This window comes from Tachypleus tridentatus, chromosome 1, assembly GCF_004210375.1.
Source record: "Tachypleus tridentatus isolate NWPU-2018 chromosome 1, ASM421037v1, whole genome shotgun sequence".
In the NCBI taxonomy this organism is placed as follows: Eukaryota; Metazoa; Arthropoda; class Merostomata; order Xiphosura; family Limulidae; genus Tachypleus; species Tachypleus tridentatus.
Window position 1 is genome coordinate 141,404,485 of NC_134825.1, and position 20,771 is coordinate 141,425,255.

The window sequence follows — 20,771 nt, forward strand, 5'->3', positions numbered from 1 at the left end:
GTAATACTGAGTCACGAATCATTTGAGGGGGGTTTTAAATTAATTTGTCTTAAGTTCCTTGGTAACTGTACCACATCTCAGGAGGATTTGTTCCACTCACTTGCATTCTTTCTGTGTGAACTTCGACTCGTCCGTGCAGTAGAAAAACTTGCCGTTAAAAAGCTGAACAGCTATCACAGCAAAGATGAACTGGAAAAGTATGTAGACAATGAGAATGTTGAACACGTTTTTTAGTGACGTCACCACACAGTCGAACACGGCCTGAAATAAAACAATTGAATTCGTCATCTTAAAAAAAAACTTACGTGTTTAAAGTAGTACTCAGTGAAAACACATTGTGAAACAAACCATTACTAAACGATGTTAAAATACACACATATAAAATAATGTTAGGTTTGTAGTATACACGCCTATCATACGATCGTTTCCTAGCATATGTCACCATTCAACATTAATATGACCTTCAGGTATAATAACATGCAAGAAATGTCTGTACCTTAGCTATATCAGTATTCGAGGTAAAAAGATATTTGACAATCTTCGGGTTTTCGGGTAACACGTGACAATAAAATGTACAATCATATATTTGGTTATGTTTTTGCACTAAAACAAAAGAAGCAAACATCTGTACTTCTTTCTTCCAAGCAGGCCCGGCATATCCAGATGGTTAAGGCGTTCGACTCGTAATCCGAGAGTCGCGGGTTCGAATCCCCGTCACACCATACATGCTCGCCATTTTAGCCGTTGAGGTGTTATAATGTGACGATCAATCCCACTATTCGATGGTAGAAGAGTAGCCTAAGAGTTGGCGGTGGGTGGTGATGCCTAGCTGTCTTCCCCCTAGTTTTATACTGCTAAATTAGAGACGGCTAGTGCAGATAGCCCTCGAGTAGCTTTGCACGAAATTTAAAACAAACCAAACATATCTCCCAAGCAACAACAATTATCTTAACAAGGTATCTCCCCTCATGGTAAGTAAGTGCAGTAATGTGCACGCGGTCGAGCGGCTATGTCCAAGACCTCTGTTTATGCCTTTATGCTCCAAAATTACCTTTTATTCTCTGTCATAAAAGTAACTAAGAATCAAGATACTCCACTATAATCCAATACCTTGTTTACTACCAGTTACTAGGAAAGAAAAAGGATTTCAACTTCAGGACTGTTCAGTTTCAGATCGTAAAAGTATACACAAAACTAATAAAATAGGAATATTCTTCTCAGCTCCCAAATATACACCTTGCAATGTTTGAAAACTGCCCTTTTTCTCAAAGTAAATTAGACGACAACAGAATGTTACGTTAAGGGTAAGAGGTGGCGTCCACCTAGCGGGTGCAATAATAGTCTGTTCCATGTTCAAGTTTTTAAGCACACGATTCATGTTCATGCTGTAAAACATTTGAAATAAAAGCCACGTGTTCATGTTTTGAAATAGGAGATTCACGTTCATGATTGAAATTAGACGGTTCATGTTGTTTTGAAATAGGAGATTCACGTTCATGATTGAAATTAGACGCTTCATGTTTGTTTGAAATAGGGGCTTCATGTTCATGGTTTGGACTAGACGCTTCAAGTTTGTATCTTGAAATGAAAGTTTCAAGTTCGTGTTTTAAAAAAGAAATTTTATTCTATATCAGAACATGTTAGGTTTAAGACTTATAAATGCTAAAATCTTAAAATACATCCTTTCACCATGCTCAAGCCAATCTCTGATGAAATGTAAATCCTGAAATTTGATTTACTTACCTTCAATTTGAAATCTGGGAATTTTGTCTTTTGGATCTGCTCAATTATGTTTGGGGTTTGATAACCTTAATTTTAGGGCCTTCTAACTTTCAAATTGAGTCTGATAAAGTCAATATTGAGGTCTCCTAACATTCAAATTCAGTCTGATAACCTTAATTTTGAGGTCTCCTTACCTTCAACTTGAGTCTGACAACCTTAATTTTGAGATTTCTTAACCTTCAACTTGAGTCTGATAACCTTAAGTTTGAGGTCTCCTAACTTTCAAATTGAGATATGCCAACTTCCAGTTTCAGATTTTTTTGTTTTAATTTTGGAAATTTCTAACTTTCAGATTATGGTATACTTATCTTAAGTTTAGGATCTACAGACTTAATGTTAGGATTTGCTTACTTTACGTTTAAGATCTTCTTACCTTTAATTTGGGAACTCGTTTGATGGTTTTGAGTGGTCTAAGAACTCGGAGAACTCGCATAGACTTGATTGTACTGAGGTTTTGTCCAGTGCTACTCCCACTGGTGACACACAAGAAAAGTGGATATCTATACTGACAACTGTGACACATCGTAACACCACTATAGTTATAACAGGTTTATATATATCACAATTTATATATCTAAAGAAATGTAAACGTCTATAAAATCAGTAAAGTATCAGACCCATTTATATTGTGAAAGGAAAACGTTTTATTGGCATTCAAACTATATACCTCCTGACATGTTATATCCTCGTGAGATATTATTGAGATTTATAACCCGAAAATACTGCTAGCAGTATCAGTGGGGTCTGATTGATATAAGTAAGAATATTTTCTTAGTCTAGATTAAACAAAGAACTAATTTTTAGCTATGATCTATGCAGATGGATCCTTTTCAGACGTTACTGATGGTTAAGAGGTCAAACTAATGGATCAACAGCTTAAGCCTATTAAATCTAATGGATTAACAGCTTAAGCATTTTAAGACTAATGGATTAATAGAGTAAACATATTAAAATTAATAGATTAACAAATTAAAAATGTTTTAGACAGTTTCCTCTTAAAAACAATATAACAATTACATCAATTTTTCACCGTTAAACTGTTGGTCAAAACACTATGTAACACAAATCTTGTTCCTGAATAGTATGTGTTATTTCTTAATTGCTTATGTTGTAAAAGTACAGAAAATGGCCATTATTCCCTTCAAAGTTTGCTTTTGTGACCTGGATAATGAAATTTAACTTATTTTCTATGTAAAAACAGGCAAATTTGCACATTTTCATTTACATAAGGTCTGAATAAAACAACATATGAATCAAGATTTACATGTGTTTATACTAAAGTTATACAAAAATGTTTAGAAGTGAGTAGGTTTTCGAGATTTGCGACTGTAATGTAAATCACTTTTACGTAACAGCCCCCAAATATAGTCTCCCATCATGTTTTCCTTATACGCTCCCAGGTCACAAAAGTAAAGTTTGAAAATAAAATAGGTCTTTTCCATTTACTTTAGGCATAAGCAATTGGGAAATAACACTTTCTGCCCAGGAACAAGAAAAAGTAAAAATTTTGTTACATGGTGTTATCTAAATATCTGATAGAAAATAAACGTGATTCCAGTTATCCTATATGTATATAATACTTACGCAAACGCAAAGGCAACAAGAGCACAAACGACAACAACAGCATCTAGAATATTCCATGGATCTCTACAATAAGATCCCGGATGTAGAACTACACCTTGATCGACCACCTGCCATTAAAAAAGAAAAAAAACGACTTAAGCTAACATGCAGATTAGTATAAACCAGTGATGGGCTTTCTAGGGCTGAAGTAGCCCGAAAATACTCTCGCTTGTAGCCCCCGTATCCAACAAACAATGGTAACTGTTAAAACTAGTTCACTTCTTAATGCTACAAATAACGTACCCCCAAAAAATGTAGAATGATGACCCCTAAAAAGTTTTCTTCCCAGCCAATCAGGCCCCTCACTGGGAGGATTCTGGCCCCGCCCCTCTATCAAAGAAGGGAGCTTATCTTACAACATTTTCGACATCCAATCCAACAAAACACGAAAATAAGAACATTGAAGAAGTTCAAAATGTATCGAATTAAAAATCAGTTAAACAGAAAGTTCCTTGGAAACTCACAAAAGTATATTTCTATCAGTGTAGGAAGTGAATGTTATAATGTATTAATTTAATGTCACAGAACATTTTTAAACTCTGCAAAATCCATTTTCTGCGAAACACAGAATGTGTTCTGTCTTTCTTCCACAACATTTAAATAAGTGTTGCGAATTATTCGGTGTTAAGAAACCGTCATGAAAACTTTCTACGTAATTTAAGGCAGATAGTTCAATTATTTAAGGCCACGTGGTTAAGGCACTTGAGTCATAATCTGAAGGTTGCTGGTTCGAATCCTTGTCGCACCAAACATGCTCGCCCTTTCAACCTTGGGGGCGTTACAATGTTACGATCAATCCCACTATTCGTTGGTAAAAGAGTAGCTCAAAAGTAGGCGGTTGGTGGTGATGACTATATGCCTTCCCTCTAGCCTTATACTGCTAAATTAGGGGCGGTTAGCGCAGATAACCTTCGTGTAGCTTCGCGCGAAATTCAAAAACCAACCAAACATTTATTTAACTTTATTTAACACTGGAGCACATGTTTAAATACAAGATGCTGAATGTTTCAAAACAGCAGCTATGTATAGGTGATAAAATAATATATTCTCAGGTTTCGATTTTCTTTTTTTACTGGTGTGTAGAATAGATTTACTGGGGTTTGGTTTACACGTTTTGTTTAGTTTGCTTCTTTAAGTTACTTAAAATTACGCAATTGGTGTATAAAGTTTTTCTTTCGTGAAACACAAACTTGAATCACGTAGCTAGACTTTATTTTAATGTTTTGACTTATCCACGGATAATTATCCGTCAGAAAAGTCACGACCTATATTTTGAACCCTTGGCGGATAAGCTGCAAGCTTCAGGCTTTATAACGCTAAAAATTAGGGTTCGATCTCTGTGGTGGGCATAGCATAGATGGTGCGTTGTGCAGCTCTATGAAATAAATATTTAGCGTACTTGAGAAATGACAAAATTATTAGAAAAATCATTATATCGATACATTAATTTTGTTTAAAAATGATAACTCATAGTACATGTAATGATGAAATGTGGTTAGAAACCTCTTAAGTTTTCAGAATCTCAACCAAAAGCATTATTATTATGAATTATTAAACACTATTTTGATATTAACTTCAACTTTAGAAGTTAAACTTCCTTTAAATATCGGATATTTTAGTATCAGTATTTTTGTATGTTTTAAGGAGCTCAAAGTTCGTTAAGTTTCACCTTTAGTATCATCTCTACCGTAAAAACGCCAGTAAAAACATAATCCAAGTAGTTAAGAATTCTGTTCTTATCGGAGTCTTCAACGACGGGATCTTCTGCAGCTAAAGATATGCTGCTAAGAGATATGATGATCATGACGAAGAGATCGAAGTATCGAAGGTTGACGACATAGTGAGCGGCCCGACGAATTCTGTAAAATAGTTGACGTGACCGGTTTTAAACACAAGTATAAAGGAAAAAAAAACTCAGAATATTTACACAAGTAGCTGAGAAACGAAGAAGAAACAGAGATATTTATTTGTTCTTTTTACATAATGATAAGGAAGTAATTACGTATAAAAACAATACAGTGCATTGATAAAGAAGTTGTTACATATCAAACAATCCAATACATTGATAAAAAAGTAATTATTTATCAAAACAATCCAATACATTGATAAGGAAGTAATTATATATCACAACAATCCAATACATTGATAAGGAAGTAATTATATATCAAAACAATCCAATATCTTGATAAGGAAGTAATTATATATCAAAACAATCCAATACATTAATAAGGAAGTAATTATATATCAAAACAATCCAATATCTTGATAAGGAAGTAATTATATATCAAAACAATCCAATACATTAATAAGGAAGTAATTATATATCAAAACAATCCAATACATTGATAAGAAATTAATTATATATCAAAACAATCCAATATCTTGATAAGGAAGTAATTATATATCAAAAGAATCCAATACATTAATAAGGAAGTAATTATATATCAAAACAATCCAATATCTTGATAAGGAAGTAATTATATATCAAAACAATCCAATATCTTGATAAGGAAGTAATTATATATCAAAACAATCCAATCTCTTGATAAGGAAGTAATTATATATCAAAACAATCCAATATCTTGACAAGGAAGTAATTATATATCAAAACAATCCAATACATTAATAAGGAAGTAATTATATATCAAAACAATCCAATATCTTGATAAGGGAGTAATTATATATCAAAACAATCCAATACATTAATAAGGTAGTAATTATATATCAAAACAATCCAATACATTGATAAGGAAGTAATTATATATCAAAACAATCCAATATCTTGATAAGGAAGTAATTATATATCAAAACAATCCAATACATTAATAAGGTAGTAATTATATATCAAAACAATCCAATATCTTGATAAGGAAGTAATTATATATCAAAACAATCCAATATCTTGATAAGGAAGTAATTATATATCAAAACTATCCAATATCTTGATAAGGAAGTAATTATATATCAAAACAATCCAATATCTTGATAAGGAAGTAATTATATATCAAAACAATCCAATATCTTGATAAGGAAGTAATTATATATCAAAACAATCCAATATCTTGATAAGGAAGTAATTATATATCAAAACAATCCAATATCTTGATAATGAAGTAATTATATATCAAAACAATCCAATATCTTGACAAGGAAGTAATTATATATCAAAACAATCCAATATCTTGATAAGGAAGTAATTATATATCAAAACAATCCAATATCTTGATAAGGAAGTAATTATATATCAAAACAATCCAATATCTTGATAAGGAAGTAATTATATATCAAAACAATCCAATATCTTGATAAGGAAGTAATTATATATCAAAACAATCCAATATCTTGATAAGGAAGTAATTATATATCAAAACAATCCAATATCTTGATAAGGAAGTAATTATATATCAAAACAATCCAATATCTTGATAAGGAAGTAATTATATATCAAAACAATCCAATATCTTGATAAGGAAGTAATTATATATCAAAACAATCCAATATCTTGATAAGGAAGTAATTATATATGAAATCAATCCAATATCTGGATAAGGAAGTAATTATATATCAAAACAATCCAATATCTTGATAAGGAAGTAATTATATATCAAAACAATCCAATATCTTGATAAGGAAGTAATTATATATGAAATCAATCCAATATCTGGATAAGGAAGTAATTATATATCAAAACAATCCAATATCTTGATAAGGAAGTAATTATATATCAAAACAATCCAATATCTTGATAAGGAAGTAATTATATATCAAAACAATCCAATATATTGATAAGGAAGTAATTATATATCAAAACAATCCAATATCTTGATAAGGAAGTAATTATATATCAAAACAATCCAATATCTTGATAAGGAAGTAATTATATATCAAAACAATCCAATATCTTGATAGGGAAATGCTTAGCTATTCTGATGTCGATAATAATATGGTGAAATGTAGCTTTATTATGTGAACTAGAATCTTCTCTATGTTGATAGAAAAGTATTTAGTCATTTCTTTCATGTTAGAACAGTAATTTAGATTTTGTCTCAACCCTTTTTATGAGTATAATAATTTAAATGTCACTTCAACATGACGATTGGTATGTAACAAAGTTCACTTACAGAGTTCTAGAGAACTTTCTTACACAACAGTATAACAGAATAACTTAGTTGTCTTAGAGGACCTTAAGTTTCACACTTATGTTTTTCTGAGGTAATGGTACTATAACAACTTACAAATTTGTAGGTGATAAAAGAAACATTGACGAGTAGGGCAGCATTGGTTTTGGACCGGTTATATCGTCATCGTCTTTTGTTTCGTCTTCATCCGCTTCAATTTCGTCATCCTCTGAAAACATATATAATGAACCTTTTTTCACATATATATATATATATAAATATAATCCTCACAATATCAGCTAACGTGCTCCAACATGTATTTTATTACAGCCAGTCTTAGCTATATCTCATGACATATCTCATTTGTTTGTTTTTTCCTGTGAATGACAGATTATTTATAAACTTTCACCAAACAACACACGTCATAAGTAATTAAAACATGATAAATTCATATTTTCATACACACATTTGAAATGAAAAACAGAATTATATAAATAAATATAGCTGGGAAGGTTTCGTAATCGAAAGTACATTGTGACGTTTTTGTGCACGAGTCCAGACAAGTATATTTTTTTACCTAACAGGAACATTAATATTTCATCAGATTCCCAACAGCTAGAGTAAGGTCATGACTGTGTTGAAAAAATAATGGTAACTATTATATCCGTGTTTAATTATCAAATACGACCAAGCGTGATCAAATAGTTAGTGTGCCGGAATGTGGATCCGACTTTTCATAGTTTAAGGTACCATTGACCAAAAAAAAAACAAAAAAAACCTTTGCACTTTGTCACTATATATCGTAAACTTCAGCGTCATAAGAGTGAAAGTGAAATCCCACTATTCGATTAGAGTAGCCAAAGAGTTGGCGGCGGTTACGGCTGAGTAGCTGCTTTTCCTCTTGTCTGCCAGTAAAAAAATTCGACTCATAATCTAAGGGTCGCGGGTTCAAATCCCAGTCGCACCAAATATGCTCGCCCTTTCAGCCGTGGGCGCGTTATAAACTGACAGCCAACCCCACTATTCGTGATAAAAGAGTAGCCCAAAAGTTGGCGGTGGTTGGTGATGACTAGCTGTATTCCCGCTAGTCTTACACTGCTAAATTAGGGGCGGCTAACGCAGATAGCCCTCTGTAACTTTGCGCGAAATTCAAACCAAACCAAACCAGATCAAAATTAGAAACGACTAAACAGATAACCCTATAGTTGCTTGGCGCGAAATTCGAACCAAACCTTACCAGATCAAAATTAGAGACGACTAACGTAGATAACCCTCGAGTTACTTGGCACGAAATTCAAACCAACCCTTACCAGATCAAAATTAGAGACGACTAACGCAGATAACCCTCGAGTTGCTTGGCGCGAAATTGAAACCAAACCTTACCAGATCAAAATTAGAGACGACTAACGCAGATAACCCTCGAGTTGCTTGGCGCGAAATTCAAACCAAACCTTACCAGATCAAAATTAGAGACGAAAAACGCAGATAACCTTCGAGTTGCTTGGCGCGAAATTCAAACCAAACTTTACCAGATCAAAATTAGGGACGAAAAACGCAGATAACCCTCGAGTTGCTTGGCGCGAAATTCAAACCAAACCTTACCAGATCAAAATTAGAGACGACTAACGCAGATAACCTTTGAGTTGCTTGGCGCGAAATTCAAACCAAACCAGATCAAAATTAGGGACGAAAAACGCAGATAACTCTCGAGTTGCTTGGCGCGAAATTCAAACCAAACCAGATCAAAATTAGGGACGACTAACGCAGATAACCCTCGTGAGGATTTGAGTTAACAGATAATCTCACCATCATCCGATATTCTGATGAAACGTTCTTGTTTCCTTCCATTAACACTCTGATCAACTGTCTCTTGGCTGCATTTCCATCTTCTAGAATTTTGGCTGTTAGTGTTAAAGAAAAATAATATGTTTACAAAGTATAAATTGTATTTTAAATGAATGAATAAAAATGACTTAAGAACAAAAACTAGTTTAAATTGTATAAACAATCCACCATCACCAAATCTTACTTAGAAGAAGTTTATACTAACTTGTATAAACAATCCATTATCACCAACACTAACTTGTATAAATAATTCATCAATACCAACACTAACTTGTATAAATAATCCATCATCACCAACACTACTTAAAATTGTATAAATAATTCATCGTCGCTGAAGCTATTTTAATTGATCTAAACAACTGAAGTATTCTGCAGTTGAAGTAAAAACTAATGTATTCTGTAGTTGATGTACAAAAACGGATGTATTCTGAGTTGATGTAAACAACTAATGTATTCTGTAGTTGAAGTGAACAACTGATCCAAACACTAACTCACTATTTGCACTGGGAATTTACGTTATCCGGGCCAGTATGAGGTGAGGGAGGACAGAACTGTATTTCATGGTGATTTGTCCTGAAACTATTGATGTCCAGTTGCAAATCGGTCGCTTCCTTCGCCAGCTAGGAGAACAACACAAAAAAGTGAAGTTGTTAAAGAACTATATAAAAAACACAGAGTTACATAAAGTCTGTACTAATTTGCACCAAACACTCTGGATGGTTTAAATAATAATAATAAAAAAAATGAATAGCTAATAGTTAATTATTTTGATTAAGAAAAATATAAGTTAATTCTATTGAATAATAATTATAAGGACATTCGAAGGCAAAGATCCATTATAAATAAATAATTAAATAAATATTTTTTACGATAAAACGCCAGCTGTTCAACAATTAAATTATTCCAATTAAATCTCATGTATAATATAAACGTAACTTGTTACTAGACTTTCTATCTTGCTTTTGTTACTAAGACACAATATATATATAAACATCAAAAAAGATATTAGCATTTCTGTATCTGTAAATAAGCCTTACATCTTGGTTATTGTAAACTCACATATTTCTGTTAGTGTAGGCCCGACATGGCCTAGCGCGTAAGGCGTGCGACTCGTAATCCGAGGGTCGCGGGTTCGCGCCCGCGTCGCGCTAAACATGCTCGCCCTCCCAGCCGTGGGGGTGTATAATGTGACGGTCAATCCCACTATTCGTTGGTAAAAGAGTAGCCCAAGAGTTGGCGGTGGGTGGTGATGACTAGCTGCCTTCCCTCTAGTCTTACACTGCTAAATTAGGGACGGCTAGCACAGATAGCCCTCGAGTAGCTTTGTGCGAAATTTCCAAACAAACAAAACAAATCTGTTAGTGTAAGTCACCATAATGTACAGAACAGGCGTTTGGATTTTCTGTAATAATATTTCTGGTTGAGTAGCATCAAATATATATTAAGAGAAGAGAAAGCGTTGCTGCTTACGTCATTATCTGGGCCTAAAATGACCTAGTGGTTAGCGTGTCGGATTGTTAGTCCGAATATGAATGGTTCGCGTCCCAAAATACGTATAAAAAATCAAGTTCCCACCTTCAGGCCGTTAGGGCGTTATACGTGTAGCAGTCAAATCTCATTATTTGTTTAGAGTGGCCCAAGAGATGGCGGTGCATATTTGTTAACTAGCTGCCTTCCTCTAGTCTTATAGGTCCAAAATTAGGGACGGCTGGCTCAGATAAACCTTGTATAATACCCAGTATAAACCAGATAAAGCCTGTATAATATACGATACAGACAAGCTAAAGCCTGTATTACATACAATACAGACCAGATAAAGCCTGCATTAGATGAGATACAAACCAGATAAAGCCTGTAAATATATACGATACAGACCAGACAAAGCATGTATTATATACAATACAGACGAGAGAAAACCTGTATTATATAGATACAGTCCAGATAAAGCCTGTATTATATACGATACAGACCAGATAAAGCCTGTATTATATACGATACAGACCAGATAAAGCCTGTATTAGATACGATACAGACCAGATAAAGCCTGTATTAGATACGATACAGACCAGACAAAGCCTGTATTAGATACGATACAGACCAGACAAAGCCTGTATTATATACAATACAGACGAGAGAAAACCTGTATTATATAGATACAGTCCAGATAAAGCCTGTATTATATACGATACAGACCAGATAAAGCCTGTATTAGATACGATACAGACCAGATAAAGCCTGTACTATATACGATACAGACCAGATAAAGCCTGTATTAGATACGATACAGACCAGATAAGGCCTGTACTATATACGATACAGACCAACCTCCTTTTCATCTTCGGTTTCATCTTCTTCAGCTGCAGTGAGGTCTTGAGCGTTTGCCAAGTTGTCCACAGCGATGGCAAGAAACACGTTCAGAAGTGTGTCTTTAATGAAGTTAAGAGAAAATATTTTGTACTAACATCCAGATTAGTTCTGGACTAATATTTACTTTCAGCAAAATAGCAGTGACACCTATTAAAGGTAACTCAAATCCTTGCTGCACCTTTCCAAGGCACGTGGGGTCTGCGATTTTAAACCCCGGTTTCAAGTGGCAGAAAGAAATGAAAATAGTGACTATTGCAGGTTTACCACAATTTACAGCTGGTACTCATCAAGGGGGAATAAAATGTCTTGCTAAAGCACGAAAATAGTCAGCCTCGAACCCGCAACCATCAGTCACTTTGTTAACCTGAAGATGACCTTAGAAACTCGAAACATTGTTTTCTACTTTATTTTAATAAAAGTTTTAATACCTGTACCAATCGTCTTGAAGTACAACCGCCTATGAGCCCAAAACACCTAACCACTGAGCCATACTACCCAGAAGAACATCTAGTTTACCCTTTTGTATATGTTATTAGTTCGCCTCATTCAGAACATTGTACTTAATGTTTTGTGTGTATGGATATATATTTATATACATATAATACAGTCTTGGCCAAAATATTTGCATAATACTGTTCTGTATCGATGCTACTGCCTATATGCATATAGTAGTTTTTGAGTGAATGCCTGAGTGGCAACAGAGAAAGTAACGTACGATCAGATAGACATGTACGAGTTGTTATTCTTGTCTGTGTCAGTTCCTTTAAAGATTTGTTCTTCAAATCACACCTATACACCTATTTGTTGACATAATCTTTATCGAAACAGATCAACGCTTTGTTCAGACATTTTCTCTATCCTTGGTTTAGAGTCATGCCTCATCACGTGCCACAAGTTAAAGGGCGTCAAACTGTTCAACTGTCCAGAAATGGTATGAAGCAAACAGACTTCACTAGTGGGGTGCCCCCAGTGTATCCAGAATCCTGAAACGTCATCAGACTGCAGAGAATGTTGTTTCAGAAAAGTTTATTGATAAACACCGAAAACATACAGTCCGAGATGACCGTTTTTTGATTAATTTAACACATTAAAGTCGAAAAAAGTCTTGCAACATCTTACGACAAGAATAGGATGAACACATTCATTCCAGGGTATCCAAAAGAACAGTGAATCAAAGAAGGTTATTTTGAAAGAATGACTGTCTGAAAACCAGTATTAATCATAATTCATCACAGTCACTGCGTTACTTGGGCAAGACGCGATGCCAGCTTAAAGTTAGGACACTGGCGATATGTCATCTTTTCAGATGAATCCTGTTTCTGGCTTGTTAAAACTGATGACAGGGTTCGTATTCGTCGTTTTTCTGGAGAACGGATGAGGGAAGCCTGTCTTTCCCACAGAAAATACACATGAGGTGGTACAGTACATGTTTGAGCAGCTATTCATCATTGTGGTAAAACTACTCTTGATGTTTTCCAGGAAAACGTCAATGGCACCTCCTACAGGCGTCACATAGGGACGATATTTCTGTCATATGCTGGGACAAGGTTTGGCAATAACTTTGTTTTCCAGGATGACAATGGCACCGCCAATAGTACGCGTAACGTAGAGGTTTATCTCCATCAGGTGGACTTTACAAGATTGACATAATGAGCAAAGTCTTCAGATTGCAATCCCATTGAAAACTGTTGGGCACAGTTGAGCTGCAAAATTGCTAATCACGACCCTAAATCAGCAACTGTAGCTGAGATGCAGCGCCTTCTAGTGACGCTTTAGAATAAAATCACGGTTGATTACATTAATAACCTTGTCTACAGCATGCCACCCCACATTATGGAAATAATTAGAGTACGAGAAGGGCTGATTAAGTATTGAATGTTTAATATGAAGAGATGTAAAGTTATAGATGCTATTTATAATAAATTGGTATTATGATTAGCCATCACACGTATTTTGGTAAGGATTTCTTGTGGTAGGTAAAATACTGAATTACTCATATTTCAACAGGTGTCTGGTAAAATTGTTTGTTGTTCTAATAAATCGTTCAAGATGTTCATAGAACCTGTCTCTTTATACAAACTACATATGTATTTGTTTAATATAAGATGCATTTTTAGGTTTGACGACCCTAAGTATATTTGTTTTCTATCTTGCTGACAATAATGATCTTATTGGTTACAAAAAATGTAAACATTTTGACCAAGACTGTAGTTATATTCATATATATTAACAGTCAATGCGTGCTGGTCTACTGCCTGAACAATACAGTTTTGTATACTAATTGGCACATACTCTAATATATACTGACTCGTCGTTTCTTTGGACAGAGAATCAATCTTATGTCCACTAACTTATGCACTGAACAAACCTTTTAACTTCTACTTAGTTGTCATTTTTGTGGTATATTGTTATTAAACAACTTTGTGCTACTTGCTACCTGTCTAATGGTGTGTTATCTGATATTTGGTGAGTGTTGTGCTACTTGCTACCTGACTAATAGTGTGTTATCTGACGATTGGTGAGTGTTGTGTTACTTGCTACCTGACTAATGGTGTGTTATCTGATGTTTAGAGAGTGTTGTGCTACTTGCTACCTGACTAATGGTGTGTTATCTGATGTTTAGAGAGTGTTGTGTTACTTGCTACCTGTCTAATGGTGTGTTATCTGATGTTTAGAGAGTGTTGTGCTACTTGCTACCTGACTAATGGTGTGTTATCTGATGTTTAGAGAGTGTTGCGCTACTTTCTACCTATCTAATGGTGTGTTATCTGATATTTGGTGAGTGTTGTGCTACTTGCTACCTGACTAATGGTGTGTTATCTGATGTTTAGAGAGTGTTGTGTTACTTGCTACCTGTCTAATGGTGTGTTATCTGATGTTTAGAGAGTGTTGTGCTACTTGCTACCTGACTAATGGTGTGTTATCTGATGTTTAGAGAGTGTTGCGCTACTTTCTACCTATCTAATGGTGTGTTATCTGATGTTTAGAGAGTGTTGTGCTACTTGCTACCTGTCTAATGGTGTGTTATCTGATATTTGGTGAGTGTCGTGGTTCTCCTGTTTCCGACGAACACCGGAAGTTCTGTTGACTGGCTACTGGTTTAGAGTAATTGTCAGAGAGAGATAGAGTAACCTAGAGGATGCCGAACTATTTTAGATTTATGAAATGATATATTCTTTCTATAGTACATCTCTTTCTATATGTGAATGAACAAATCGAACCAAGGTCTTAGCGAGTAGCTCGCGCTGAGCTCGCGACGTGGAAAGTAACCTAAATTAACAGTTTTCTATCAACTGTTTGCGACGAACAGATATTTTTCAATAATTCATTTTTCTACGATAATTACAGAGAATGGTGTTAAAAATTAAAAGAAATACTGTGAACTTGTATTTCGGAGTGAGCTTTTAAATAAGAAAACAGTTGTTAAAGGGAAACAAGCAGAGTATGTGGGTACGTCAGTTATAGAGAGTCAGGAACTGATTTATTGACCTTCAATAAAACATACGTCACGTTTTTATTGATCAATTTTAACATGTTTCCATTTAGTTTCTGTGAATCGTTCTCGTAAACTGTTTTTTTCTTTACGAAAGATTTCATACTCTGAATAAACTGTTTTGCCTGATGGCTAGAGGGCGTTTGACTTGCAATCTGTGAGTCGAGGGTTCAAACCCCTTCACCTTGCACCCTCACCCTTTCAGCCGTGGAGACGTTATAAGTGTGACTGTTAATTTCATTTTTGATTGGTTAAAAAATAATAATCCAAGTGTTAGTGGTGGGTGGGAATGGAATGACTGGTTTATTTCCTTATGGTCTCTCACTTCTAAATTAAGGACAGTTTGCGCAGACAGCCCCCGCGTTGATTCATACAAAATTCAACAAACAAATTATATAATATCAAGTTTAGAGTGCACCTAAATTTTCAAAGTCACATATACTTTCGTAGAAAAAAACAAAGAATCGTACTTCTTTCGTCAACGATTATTTCATAAACAATATAATATGATCCCAACATATCTGATGATTTCTGTGTATGTTTATTAGAATCGATTATTAAAGTAGTACATCACCAAAGGATACAGTTACCAAACAACACCAGTACAATAAAATACAGACTGTAGATCATTCCGCTACGGATTCCACCCTGAGATTCGATCCCATGATACATCACTTCATTCCAATCTTCTCCAGTTAAAATCTGAACAACAACACAGAAAACACTTTTGTAATACCTCTTTGTGTCATGTTGCTATGGAGTTAGAATTATCGGATCCAACGTGACTGGTAAACCAGTGAGAACCTTGTGTGGTGTTTCCTAGTGTCTTTTACTCCTATGTTTATAGGAATTTCAAAAATGCATAGCACCCATGATATTAATTTATACCAGTGATTTATTTTAGTCTGGCTTACGCTGTAATCGTATGTAAAATACATTACAAAACAACTTGCATATAATATATATTCCCCACTATATGAAGCCAAGTCTTTTCTAGGGTTACTCTTAACGGGTGGAATTCCCCGAAATGGGTATAAACCAGTGACAAACAGTAAACTCTGATAGATTTCGTTCGACATATATTTTTATCAATAGGAATTTTGCTGTTTGCAAGATTGCGCTGGGCTTCCATTACGTAATTTTATTATAACAAAATTTTTAATATGTTTATTGACTTACGTTGTGATGTTCTGAAAAACTAGGGAAATGTTCGTCATATGAGGTGGACGTTGTCGTTGACAAATATAACAACGACTTCAAGTAGAACAACCAATGTTGGTAATTTAATAGTAACTATCTGTAAATAATCATCAACTATTTCAATTAGAGTAAAAATATAATAGCTTGTGTCAGAAAAACGGATCTTCACTTCAATAATAACTGTTTGCGACTGTTATGTATCCATTTTAGTTAAAGTTTGCTACAGAGTTAGGTCTAATTCTGAGGGGAGTTCTTTACTATATGTTTATGTGTTTTACTTATAGCAAAGCCATATCGGGCTATCTGCTGACTCCACCGAGAGGAATCGAACCCCTGACTTTAGCATTGCAAATCCGTAGACTTACCGCTCTACCATTGAGGGATTTACTGTATGTTAAGTAGTTTTTACTAGAAACTGGATTTCGATACCCGTGGTGGGCAAAGCACAGGTAGGAATTGTATAGTCTTGTGCTTAATTACAAACAAACATAAACTAGAAATCGGTTAAAAGTGCATCTAACGTAAGTATTCACGCGCATGCTCAAGAAGCGAAACCTACCTGAAAGACAGTGAGCAAAGCAATGGGAAAGGTGTTGAAATTGGCAGAGGGGATTCCATCAGGAAAATTAAAACTACAGAAACAGAAAGAAGAAAAACATAAACATTAGAAGACGTGGAGTAGAATACAATTATCTACGTGTTACTTATTCAAGAAGAAGTAAGGGTGAATGATATCGATTATAAGGTAGGTCATGAGTTCTTCCACATTTCGCAGCAAGAATAGATAAATGATTGAAAACTGGTTACATGATATGTAAGATAGGTATGTGAATGTTATGTTGGAGCAAGCACCTTGTTATAAATAATTTATTATTAACTCAACACTTATTCACCTGAAAGGACTGTAACCACACAATAGGAATCAGTGTAGTTCATTATAATACTGTAACCACCCAAGAGGAATCAGTGTTGTTAATTATTATACTGTAATAGCCCAATAGGAATCAGTGTAATCCATTGTTATACTGTAATAGCCCAATAGGAATCAGTGTAATCCATTGTTATACTGTAATAGCCCAATAGGAATCAGTGTTGTTCATTATTATACTGTAATCGCCCAATAGGAATCAGTGTTGTTCATTATTATATTGTAACCGCCCAATAGGAATCAGTGTTGTTCATTATTATACTGTAATCGCCCAATAGGAATCAGTGTTGTTCATTATTATGCTGTAACCATCCAATAGAAATCAGTGTAATTCATTGTTATACTGTAATCATCCAATAGGAATCAGTGAAGTTCATTTTCATACTGTAACCGCCCAATAGGAATCAGTGTTATCCGTTGTTATACTGTAATCACCCAATAGGAATCAGTGTAGTTCGTTATCATATTGTAACCACTAATAATACTTACGCGCCACCAAAGAGCTGCATCCCTAGAAGAGCGAAGATGAGAATGAAGAGGAACAGCAGGAAGAGTAGGCTGATGATAGAGCGCATGCTACTGAGAAGTGAAACCACCAGGTTCCGCAGAGAAGCCCAGTACCTTGAGAACAGAGATGTTAACCCTAAATATTCACCAACTGAACATACTGGAAGCTTACAATCTTCGTACACTGATCGAAAACCTACGCTCGAGATAGTAAACAAAAATAACCGGAGACTTACTTGGTAACTTTAAAAATCCTAAGCAGTCTCAGGGCTCTTAGAACTGATAAACCGAAAGAGCCATCTCTAAAACTTGACCAAATGACCTCGAAGATACTACCAGCGATGACCTGCCATAGAAGAAGCATCTTTTAAAATGAAATAAAAAAATCTTCGTTTGAAACCTACCGGAAGTAATCTGCATTAAAAAATTATATTTATAAAAACAACAGGGTAAATATATGGTTAATATGTACTAATAACAACGCGCTGTGACGGACTCATCTCTTGAAATAGTTTAAGAAACCTATATTGAGATATTTCGGCGATAATCTAACCCACCCGCCCCATGCAACATCGTTTAGAACCCCACAGAAAATGATGAGAAATATTACTATATATAAAGAGCAATGTACATGTTCATTACTGAAAAATATACCAGAAAGAACAAAAAAAAAACTTTATTTGGTGCTAATGTCAACAAAAAATAGTCCTATCAAATAGTTTTATTTATTGTAATGTTCTACGCATGAAAATAACTAATTATAAAATAAAACCCAATATATTTTACAGATTGGAATGCTTTGATTATTTTTATGTGAATATTAAGTTGAAACTAAAGTCACTGATTCTATGTTAACATTTTTCAACACCGGCAATTAGGTTTTTATTGTTGTTGAACTTGGTGTGATAAAACATTAACATAAAGCCATACTTACCACACAATCAAACCTATTAAAAGCCGATTCAAAATATATATGGGGTCCTAAGGCATACATTTTCATCAACATTTCAAAGACAAACAAGCCCAGAAATACGAATTCTGCAAAAACTGAAATAAATAAACGTTGACTTAAATAAATCGCTATTAAAACATATGGAACAAAAGTTAATCGTAATCACGATCGTAATCAACTTTTACAGCAAAAAATGTTTGTATTCAAGTTAAGATCATTTTAACAATACTGGATTTGTAGTAAGTGTCAAGTATAGATTTGTTAACAATATTGGATTAGTGGAAAATGATATGGGTAGGTTAACTGTTTAACAATACTGGATCTGTAAAGTGTCACATGTGTGCGTAGTTGAAATTTTTAACAATATATCACGAGAAAACAATAAATGGGATTTTTTTATCCTATACTTTAAACCTGACAAATATATAAAAACAATTCAAAACAAATGATCAGTAATAAGTTATTTTTCAATACAGTAGTATTTCATTGACACTTCTCTCTCTCTCTAGTACCCCTGGTTCAGCAGTAAGTCTATGGATTTACAACGCTAAAATCAGGGGCTCGATTCCCTCGGTGGACACAGCAGATAGCCTGATGTGGCTTTGCTATAAGAGCACACACACACACTCTTTCTTTCCAATGGCCAGGTGGGTTAAAGTATTCGACTCGTAATCCGAAGGTCGCGGGTTCGAATCCCCGTCGCACCAAATATGCTCGCACTTTCAGCCGTGGGAGCGTTATAATGTTACGGTCAACCCCACTATTTGTTGGTAAAAGAGTAGCACAGGAGTTGGTGGTGATGACTAGCTGCCTTCCCTCTAGTCTTACACTGCAAAATTAGGGATGGCTATCATAGATAGCCCCCGTGTAGCTTGCACGAAATTCAAAAAACAAACAAATTTCTTTCCATTTATTACCATTCTAAATGTTCTCCAAAGTTGTTCACCACGAATATACGAAATCCATTTTGATATGATTAAAATAGTATCGGAAAAGTGTGTGTGTTTTCTTATAGCAAAGCCACATCAAGGTATTTAATGAATCCACCGAGGGGAATCGAACCCCTAATTTTAGCGTTGTAAGTCGGTAGACTTACCGCTGTACGACAAGTTACGATTATAGGCTAAAATAGTTTAGAGTTGCTACGGGAAACATATGGAAATACTTCTAATGCTCTATTTATACATACATAAAAAATCTGTGAGCCAAGGTGGCTGGTTGTAGTGCTCTATGGTGACGCACACAGTGTTTAAGAACACTAGCACTATCACGAACCAGTAGAATGAATGTGTCTTCACCAAATGACGGATTAGAAACCTACGGAGGAAAATAAATATTTAAATAGTTCTCTATAGCTAACAAATTTCATTGAGACGCATTGTTGAAATTCTCATTTTGACCAATTGGATTAATAGTTTCGGCCTAGAAGGTACGTCACGTGACTTATGGACTATTAAGTAAAGTCGAGGTCTCTAAAATGTGGAACATATTTGCTCGTATTTAATTATTTATTAATCAGTAATAAACAAGTAAGTTAGTTATCTAATAGTTTCACAACTCACCACGAACTTACAGGTTATATTTTAGGCAATATTTCCGCTTTACCCAAGAACTACAGAAGGGATTCACGTTAGGGTACACCCCGCCCCATCTTTGGACCCACACTGGGGTACATACCTCTTCGGCTTTCTAAACATATTCTTCTAGCCTATTTATGCACGTAACTGTTGTGTCCATAACGTTTCTAGTTCATTAATGCCATAAATTAATACCACTAATGACTGCTGGAGTCTGTATATTCAACATAAAATATGAATGATTTTTACTTAATGTGTTCATGCGGTTATTTACATTACAATAGCCAGAAACATAAAGTCATTAAATATGTGTTTCTTCCATCACTGTCCTGTGGTAGTGAGCGATCAGGAAATGAGTCAGTAATTTAAAGGTTCAAGC

General features: G+C 34.6%; 1 pseudogene across 1 annotated transcript in view; it reads right to left on the reverse strand.

Moving 5' to 3' along the window:
- The window catches only part of LOC143225751 (voltage-dependent calcium channel type A subunit alpha-1-like), an 85,358-nt pseudogene that overhangs the window by 46,030 nt on the left and 18,557 nt on the right, over window positions 1-20,771 (reverse strand). The window contains exons 12-23 of the transcript XR_013014056.1: window positions 20,005-20,132; window positions 18,798-18,910; window positions 18,100-18,209; window positions 17,846-17,977; window positions 16,988-17,060; window positions 15,813-15,930; window positions 11,681-11,794; window positions 7,641-7,809; window positions 5,075-5,264; window positions 3,367-3,473; window positions 2,156-2,255; window positions 101-261 (exon numbers count right to left, since the gene is read on the reverse strand). The product of XR_013014056.1 is annotated as a voltage-dependent calcium channel type A subunit alpha-1-like (transcript). The remainder of the gene's footprint in view (window positions 1-100; window positions 262-2,155; window positions 2,256-3,366; window positions 3,474-5,074; window positions 5,265-7,640; window positions 7,810-11,680; window positions 11,795-15,812; window positions 15,931-16,987; window positions 17,061-17,845; window positions 17,978-18,099; window positions 18,210-18,797; window positions 18,911-20,004; window positions 20,133-20,771) is intronic.